Source organism: Cornus florida, unplaced genomic scaffold (assembly GCF_030987335.1).
Source record: "Cornus florida cultivar Cherokee Brave unplaced genomic scaffold, ASM3098733v1 CherokeeBrave_3.0.0_Hap2_Chr09, whole genome shotgun sequence".
Classification (NCBI taxonomy): domain Eukaryota; kingdom Viridiplantae; phylum Streptophyta; class Magnoliopsida; order Cornales; family Cornaceae; genus Cornus; species Cornus florida.
Window position 1 is genome coordinate 15,970,172 of NW_026775579.1, and position 8,841 is coordinate 15,979,012.

General features: G+C 37.1%; 1 protein-coding gene across 1 annotated transcript in view; it reads left to right on the forward strand.

Moving 5' to 3' along the window:
- Positions 1–8,297, forward strand: part of LOC132273562 (uncharacterized) — a 33,186-nt gene extending 24,889 nt beyond the window's left edge. The window contains exon 3 of the transcript XR_009470147.1: positions 7,991–8,297. The gene's annotated coding sequence lies outside the window, so the exon portion shown is untranslated. The remainder of the gene's footprint in view (positions 1–7,990) is intronic.
- Positions 8,298–8,841: the final 544 nt, after the last annotated feature.

Genomic DNA, 8,841 nt, shown 5'->3' on the forward strand with positions numbered 1-8,841 from the left:
TGAACGTGATCAGAATGACCTGTGCGTGACTATAATCGGTTGTTACTATACTGTCTTGGTTTTGATATAGAGAAGCATAAGGCCATGATCTAGTCTTTGAGTGGGTGAACATATCTCAATCGCTTCAATTAACTTTAACTATTTTCTTAAAATTTTAACTATAATAATGACAATTCAAAACTTATACCAACTAACAAGCATATAAATCAATTCATTCATCATGTTCTAAAGCATATAAATTATGTACAGTTAAGCAATCACACAAAAAACACAGCGAATTTTTACATGGAAAACTCAAGGGGACAAATCGTAGGACCTAGTCCAGGCTGATCAAATCCACTAAGTATTACAACTAGGTTGACCAGTTTCCCAAACCATAGAAATCCCTAGTTGTTTCTTGTTAGAATGTTTATTTATATATATATTCATGTTGGGTCATTATGTAAATACCCATAGTTGTTAGGATCACTATGTAATTAGGTAACCTTGTATAATTAGGTAATTTGTTTTCCCTTTATATAAGCCACTCTAGCCTTAAGGGCTAAGTGTGTGAGAAATATACAAATATAGATTTCGCTGTTTCTCTCTCTCTCTCTCACAAACTCGAACATGGTATCAGAGCAATATGAATTCATGGGTGTGGGAAACGTCAAGTGTGTTGTTCTTGTATAAGATCAGAATTGCGATTGTGGTGTTGTTCTCTCTGCTGGAAGTTTGGTCACCGGTCTGATTGAGAGCTCCTCATTCGTCGTCCTCAAATCTAAAGCCTCATTAGTTGTCGTCAGACCTGAAGCTTGTTTTACTGCTCGTGTCGTTGCCGTTTTAGTTGTCAGCGAGCTCGCCAACACCTACCGTTGTCATTTGCAGCGGTGAGTTCATCGATTCGTGGTTCCTTCTTGGCCGGATGTTGTAGAGGTTTTGATTCAGTGTGGTCGATTCTTCTGTTGCTTGTAACTGAGTCACCGAAGCCTCCGTTGTGTTGTTTCCCGGCGTCCGTGAAGGTGTGAAGAAGAAGAACCGTGTTTGGCTACATGGTTATGTTATTCCAACCCTGGATTACTCAAACTGGGATAGCTATTCCAACACTGGTTTACTAAAACCAGGATGTCCCAGATCCGACCTGGTTACAAACCCGACCCGGTTACAGACTCGACTCGGTTACGATTTTGCAATTTTTTCCTAGGTTCATTTTTTTTTTTTTTTACCTTTTCCATGGCTTCTAGTTCAGACCTGTTATCTTCTGCCTCCTTCAATCCTCCCATGACTTTAGTCAAGCTTAATGGCAAAAATTACATTTTATGGGCCAAGTCAATGGCCATTTTTCTGAAAGCCAAAGGCTTTGGCTCTCATTTGGTTAAGGATAAACCCGAAAGCAGTGATACTGATTTCAGTTCATGGGAACAAAGGTATGCTCAGATCATCTCCTTAATGCTGAATTGTATTGAACCTCATATTAGCTCTAACTTGTTATATCTAGACACTGCCAAGGAGATATGGACCCGACTCCAACAGTTATATTTCGGTGCTGGTAATATAATCAGAATCTATGAGGTGTGTAGACAATTTTTTGACCTCCAGCAAGGGACTCACAGTTTAGAAGAGTACCTCTCACGGGCAATGAGACTTTGTGAAGAAATGAATATGTATCAACCCATTACCTTTGATGTGAAAAGCATGCAACAGTAACGTGAGGATTTTAATGTTGTTCAGGTTCTCACAGGATTGTCACAAGAGTATAAACCTATTCGTGCACAGATTTTGGGTAGCCCTGCACTTCCCTCTTTACCTGATATGTTATCTAGACTTCGGAGTGCCACCTTATCTAGTGGTGCTTCAGGGGGTGCTTCAAGTGGTGTCACTGCTCCTCCTAGTAGTGAACGTTCTACCTTAGTTGTGAACTAGGGTGGCTTTCAGTTTTCTCGTGGCAGTGGTGGTCATTTTACCCTGGGCAGTGGTTGAGGTAGAGGCAGAGACTCCAAGCTTTGCACTTATTGCAGTCTTACTAATCACACTGTCAATTACTATTGGGATCTTCATGGGAAACCGCCACCTTCTTCCTATGCACATCAAGTGACTTCTAATGATAGAGATTCTCCTCTCTCTGCCACACCCACTGCTCCACATGTGGCTGTTGAGACTGCTATGGTCACGATTCCCCGCGATGAGTATGCTCAGTTTCTGTCTCAACAACAGCCTTCCACCTCATCTTCCATGGGGTCCTTGGCCCAATCAGGTAGTGCCCCTACATGTCTTTTGTCCTCTAGTCAGAGTCCCTGGATTCTTGATTCTGGCGCATCCGATCACATGACTGGTAGTTCTCATCTCTTCTCTAATTTTCAGTCTGTTCCTTCCTCTCAAAATGCCACTCTTCCTAATGGATCATTAACTAAAGTTTTGGGTTTGGGAACTATTCATCTTACCTCTTCTATGTCCCTTTCCTTTGTGTTATATGTTTCTCAATTCCCTTTCAATTTATTGTCCATTAGCAAAATTACTAAATCTCTTAACTATTTCATTACATTTTATCCCACATATTGTCTTTTTCAGGATCTCAAGACGAAGAAGAGGATTGGTACGGGACATGGAGTAGGTGGCTTGTATTACTTCGATCTTGCACCATCTCCCACAGCTCTTCAATAATCTCTGTCTTCTTTTCAGTGGCATTGTCGTCTCGGCCATCCATCACTATCCTTTCTACAGCATCAAGTCCCCGGTCTTAGTCGTATTGAGTCCATGTCTTGTGAAACATTTCAGCTTAGTAAGCATTGTCGTGTATCTTTTAGACCGAGAGCTAATAATCGTGTTGCTAGTCCTTTTCAATTAGTTCATTTAGATGTATGGGGACCAACAAAACATATTTCTATTAATGAATTTCGTTATTTTGTGACTTTTATGGATGATCATTCTCGGATGACTTGGTTGTTGTTAATGAAAAAATTTTCTGAGTTGTTTTCTATTTTCTAACTATTTCACAAAGAAATCAAAACTCAATTTGGGCGTTCCATTCAATTTTTACGTTCTGACAATGCCAAGGAATATTTCTCGGATCATTTTGAGACTTATTTTTATGCCGAAGGCATCATTCATCAATCCTCTTGTACTTATACTCCGCAACAACATGGAGTAGCTGAACGTAAAAATCGTCATCTCCTGGAAGTCTGTCGTGCCCTTTTATTCCATATGGATGTTCCCAAATGATTTTGGAGTGATGTTGTTCTTACGACATGTCATCTTATTAATCGGATGCCCTCGTCAGTGGTAAAAGGTAAATCTCCTCATTCTGTTCTATTTCCCGACTCCGTATCATTTAATCTGACTCCGCGAGTCTTTGGTTGGGTGTGTTATGTCCATAACCTTGGACCCGGTCTTGATAAACTCGATCCTCGTGCCACTAAGTGTGTTTTTCTTGGGTATTCTCGCACTCAGAAGGGCTATCGTTGTTACAGTCCTCATTTTCAACGCTATTTCACTAGTGCTGATGTAACATTTTCTGAGTCTCTGCCATATTTTACTGATTCTACTCCTTTCGATATTACTTCTAAGCCACCCTTGCCAATGGTTGCATCTCCGCTTCCTGCTTCCGCACCTCCTCGCTCTGCTGTCCCATTGCAAGCTTATACTCGACGACCTCGACCTCCTACTTCGCTTCCTCCATCTCCTTCAGAGTCTTCGGATCCAACGCCTTTACCTGATGATTTACCTATTGCTCTCCGTAAAAGTATTGGGTCATGTGTTACTGCATATCCCATTTCTAACTTTATCTCCTACCATCATATTTCATCCTCTTTATCTTGTTTTTTTATCTAAAGTATCTGCTACTTTTGTTCCTAAGACTGTGCAGGATGCTCTTTCTAATTTGGGTTGGCAACAAGCCATGGTGGATGAAATGGATGCCCTTCACCGTAATGGAACATGGGATCTTGTTCCCTTACCTTCGGGCTCCAAAACAGTTGGTTGTAAGTGGGTCTACACAGTTAAATACCTTCACGATGGATCTATTGAGCGGTTGAAGGCTTATCTAGTGGCAAAGGGGTACACTCAGACTTATGGTGTTGATTATGATGAGACTTTTTTCCCTGTTGCTAAGATTTCTTCTATTCGGGTTCTTATTTCTATTGCTGTCAATTGTAACTAGCCGTTGTTTCAATTGGATGTCAAAAATGCCTTCTTACATGGTGACCTGGTTGAAGAAGTTTATATGGAGCAACCACCTGGGTTTGTTGCTCAGGGGGAGTATCGTCACACTGTTTGTCGTCTTAAAAAAGGCCCTGTATGGATTGTAACAATCTCCAAGGGCTTGGTTTGGAAAATTCTCTGAGGCGGTATTAGAATTTAGTCTTAACAGATGCCAGACCGATCATTTGGTATTTCACTTGCGCACTAAAGTTGGCTTCATTTTTCTTGTGGTGTATGTAGATGATATTGTGATCACAGGTGATGATTCTGCAGGCATTGCTAAGTTGAAGTTGTTTTTGCAAAATCGATTCCACACTAAAGACTTGGGTAAACTTAGGTACTCTTGGGTATTGAAGTTGCTAGATCCAAGGAAGGTATAAGTTTATCTCAACGAAAATATGTGTTAGACTTGCTAGAAGAAATGGGTATGTTAGGTGGTTGTCCAGTTGATGCTCCTATGGATTCAAATACAAAACTTGTGTCTGATGAGGGTGATCTATATAATGACCCGGGCAGATTTCGTCGCCTTGTTGGGAAATTAATTTATCTCACTATCACTCGACCTGATATTTCATATGTAGTTAGTGTTGTAAGTCAGTTTATGGGAGCTCCTAGAATGCCACATTGGATTGCCGTTCTTTGGATTATCCGATATCTCAAGCAAGCTCCAGGTTTTAGGTTACTATACAAATCAAATGGTCATCTCAGGGTGGAAGGTTTTACAGATGCTGACTGGGCTGGTTCTCCTTCAGATAGGAGATCTACTACAGGTTACTGTATATTTGTAGGCAGAAATCTTGTTACGTGGAAAAGTAAAAAGCAAACGATGGTAGCTCGATCTAGTGCTGAAGCTGAGTACAGGGTAATGGCCCATACCACTAATGAGTTGACATGGATACAAAATTTTTTAAAAGAACTTGGGTTGACAGTTGAAGCTCCTACTCCATTGTTTTGTGATAACCAAGCAGCTGTTCACATTGCATCAAACCCTGTGTTTCATGAGAGGACCAAACATATTAAGGTTGATTGTCACTTCATTCAGGAAAAAATATTAGGTGGGAGTATCTCTACTCCATTTATGAAGTCTGAAGATCAACTAGCTGATATGATTACCAAAGCACTGGGTTATAACCGGTTAAGGACTATTTATTCCAAGCTGGGATTATTTGATATATATTCTCCAGCTTGAGGGGAGTGTTAGAATGTTTATGTATATATATATTCATGTTGGGTCATTATGTAAATACCCATAGTTGTTAGGATCACTGTGTAATTAGGTAACCTTGTATAATTAAGTTATTTGTTTTCTCTTTATATAAGCTACTATAGGCTTAAGGGTAAGTGTGTGAGAAATATACAAATACAGATTTTGCTCTCTCTTTCTCTCTCTCTCACAAACTCGAACACTTATTGCCACATACTTATGCTACTCCACTCGAGTCTCTAGGCAGCTAGCTGTTTTGTCTACCGATTTGCTCGTCAAGATATTCACTTCTTCACAAGCATATTTTTCTCCACAAACACTTTGCTAGAATGCACTCAAATATGCTCTATTTATGCTTAGAGATTGCTTTCTTTTTGTTGCTTAGGTTTTCTGAACATATGTGGACCTTTTTATAGAGTTTAAAAGCCTATAGAGACTCGGTTAGAAAGAGATTTAGGCCCTGCTTGGATTGATTCTCCCAAAACAGTTTTTTTGTTTTCATAGTTGCAAAAAACTGAAAACTCCTAAATTGGTCTACTTGGTTCTGTTTTTAAAAACTATTTTTCAAAAACTGAGATAAATGAGTTAAGGTTTTTGGAGGACAACTTTGGGCTGTTTTCTAAATTTTCTAAAACCTATTCTCAGTTGAGGGAAAATGCAGAGAACACTTTGTTCGCTTAAAAAAAATGACGGACCCTTCTCGTTTATAACCTCAGCCATGCAAGCCCTCCATACAGTCTCTCTTCAAACATTTTCTCTCAGATTTCTTGGTTACAGTCTCTCTTCAACCCATCTTTCAGTTTCTTGAAACTCGTCTAATGATGTTCGATCTACGCTTTTCTGCCTGCAGTTGTCTCTCTTTGTTCGGGTAAAACTCTCTCACAGATTCATTGATATTCCGTGGTTGTTCACACTTCCGATTTTGGTTGAGGGTTTATGATTTTCTTTGGTTGTGTTGGATTTTGTGGTTGTTTACACTTCCGATGTTTTGCGCTTTGGTTAAGGGTTGATTATTTGACCTGTTGGATTTGGTTGTGTTAGGTTGAGGTTTGATTATTTACTTTGGTTTTTAAGACTTTCAATTTGGTTTGATTGTTTACAATTTCTAATCTTATTTAATTAGGGTTAGATAATAAACAACACTAAAAACCCATTAAGGATTTGAACTCTCCCCAATCTCTCTTGATATTGGTATCTGATTATTCAAATTTGGGTTCTCTGTTGAATGTGAATTGGATAATGTTCTTTTTATTTATTTATTATTTTTTTATAATTAATTTACATCGTTTATTGGCTTTTGATTTCCCTGTTATTTTCTATTTGTTCAATCTTGGACTCGAAATTCTTTTTTTTTTTTTTTTCCCTGTTAATTTGATGAGCAATTTTTATTTGATCTTTCTACATAGTTGTTGTGGTCCTCTTGCTATTCTGGAGAATGAAACTTAAACTAGTGTTCCGTTCTATGTTGTCAGAAGGACTTTTTTTTGGTTACACCACTTTTTAAATGACAAATTTGGTTAGATCCCATTTTGTTTAGTACTGAATCTTTTCTCTCTTTGGAAAATTGATTCTAAATATCTAAATTCATTATAGAGGGCATCACTTGTTTTTGGTTGAGTTTATTCTAAGTGCTTCTTTCTCTCCCTTTGTTTGGCACATTGATGTGTATTAGGATTGAATATGATGGCTCCCTTTGTTTGGCACATTGATGTGTATTAGGAGTACTGAATATGATACCTTGTTTAGACTTTTATTTTTGACAAATAAACCTTATATGTTCTGTTGGTGATTCCTATTATCTACATTTGACATTTTCAGGACTTAATAAAATACAAATTTGTCATCACCACTTGAAAATTGGTCTTGCCTTGTTTGTATTTAAAAGATTTTACTTCCGATTAACTTTTTTCTAGGTATTTTTTGAAATTTTTTACTGGATTGGAATGTGTCAATTATTTTTTAGTTTGGAATTTTCTAATTTCTTCCTCCCCATATCCAAAACCATTGAATGGATCAAACTCACAGTACTTTATGGTTCCCATATCCTAAACCATTGAATGGATCAAACTCACAATATTTTATGGTTATAACTTTAGTTATGAGAATGTAGAAATATTCAATTTGAGTATCCTAACCCATTGATTGGTATGTTAGATTGTTTGGTCATGTACTGTGCATTCTTGTTGTTTATAGAAATGTGTTCTTATTGTTTCATATAAAATTTTGGACTTTGTATAGGTAACTCATTACATGATAGTATGATATGTTAGCATTTTTTCTATTTGATCTTATTTAAAAGGAAACACATCCCTCTTTTTGATTGCTTTGATTTGGTACATCTAACTATGCTTTTACATTTAGTCATCTTAATTCAATGAATTTTATTCAGTTCAATTTTTTAAAGATGAAGATTGAGGATGTTGTTTACCATAAGAGTTTTCATTCATTTTGGATTAAGTGATCTGGTTTAGTTCGGGGGATAGAGTTGAGGATTGAGTTTGTAGTTTTCAATTTAGGAATGTTTTATCATCTGTTATCAATGTGTTATGTTCAATTTATTGCTGGACTTCCATGATTTTGTTTAATTTTATTTTTTATTTTCTTTTGCAGCTAGGCATGCATGTGCTTGTAACTATGATGGAGTATTTTACAACTGGCATCCATTTGTGTCAATTGTGGGGAGGCTATTGTCAATTGGGTTTAGTTCTGTTAGTTGCTTCATTGGGCCTGACCTTCCTTTTCAACTCTTCATGATTTGGTGATATAATTTGATAATAATATCAAACAAGAAGTTTAGAAAATGTTGTTCTCTTCTTTGGTTCAATATAACATCTTCATTAATGAAAAAAAAAAAATTGTATTTGAATATCAAGATATTGGATTCAATTTCTTTTATAGAAAGTTTATTTTTTATTTATTTATTTATTATTATTTTTTTATGATGCAATTTACGAATGAATGGGTCTTTTGATACACACATCTTATTAAATGTCTCTATTTCAATCCATGCATGATACACACGTCTTAATACTAAATATTGGGGTACTGAATGCACTTATATATATATATATATATATATATATATATATATATATTGAAATATGCAAGTTAACAACAGAACATGAATAACTTTGAAGAACTTTGATTAAAATATGGAACTTACAACTTTGATCTTTGAATACAACACTTTTGTTCTGAGCCGAGCTCCTTGGATGAAGTAAAACTAAAAACTTAAACTTAAAAATTACAATTTGATCTGAGAACTTTTGAAACGGAAACTAAAATCTAAACTTGAAATTGAGCCTGCCTCCAATGTCTAGAGGAGCTGTTATTTATAGGGCCTCGAAGGAGCCTTGGGGAGCTTTGGATTCCTTGGAGATAAGGATGCAGCAGGAGGCCATGTGCTGAGCCTGAAAGGCTGAATTGAGGTGATATCTTCTGAATGATGCTGGAAGCCATGT